Consider the following 592-nt stretch of genomic DNA (forward strand, 5'->3'; position numbering starts at 1 on the left):
TATTGTAGCTGACTTAGAACAGTCCAGAAACCAGTGGATTATTCTTTTATTATTATTAATAATAATAATAATAATAATAATAATAATAGTAATAATAATTTAGGTATTGCTGCCCCCTGCTGCTAACAAAAGTAAAGCACTAATATATAGAGGTTCCACCTACCACTAACCTAGTGTAAAAAAGGCTTTGCAGGATTATACAGTCAGCCTTGTAGAAGGACCATGTGCAGCGTGATCCTTCATCAGCCTTATGGAAGGAATGACGACAGCGCATCTCTCATCTGTAGTTCCAGACCGCTGTACAGGCTATTTGCTTGGATATTTACTGTGAACCCAGCTAAAGCTAGAAGACATTAATAACATCTAAATTAAGTGTATTGTTAAAGAATGTTTACACTTTGTTATTTAGGTTTACAATATTCAGTGTTACTTATCTCCTATATATTAGCCCAGATCTGTGACTAATTTCCTAATGCTGGGCGGAGTCACAACACTGGGTGGAGTTGGAGTCATAGAGTCACAGATCTGCCCAAATATATAGGAGAGGTGGCTGGATGTAGGCCATGATCCTGGTAAGTAGTTGATGCACACG

This window comes from Pseudophryne corroboree, chromosome 6 (genome assembly GCF_028390025.1).
Source record: "Pseudophryne corroboree isolate aPseCor3 chromosome 6, aPseCor3.hap2, whole genome shotgun sequence".
Classification (NCBI taxonomy): domain Eukaryota; kingdom Metazoa; phylum Chordata; class Amphibia; order Anura; family Myobatrachidae; genus Pseudophryne; species Pseudophryne corroboree.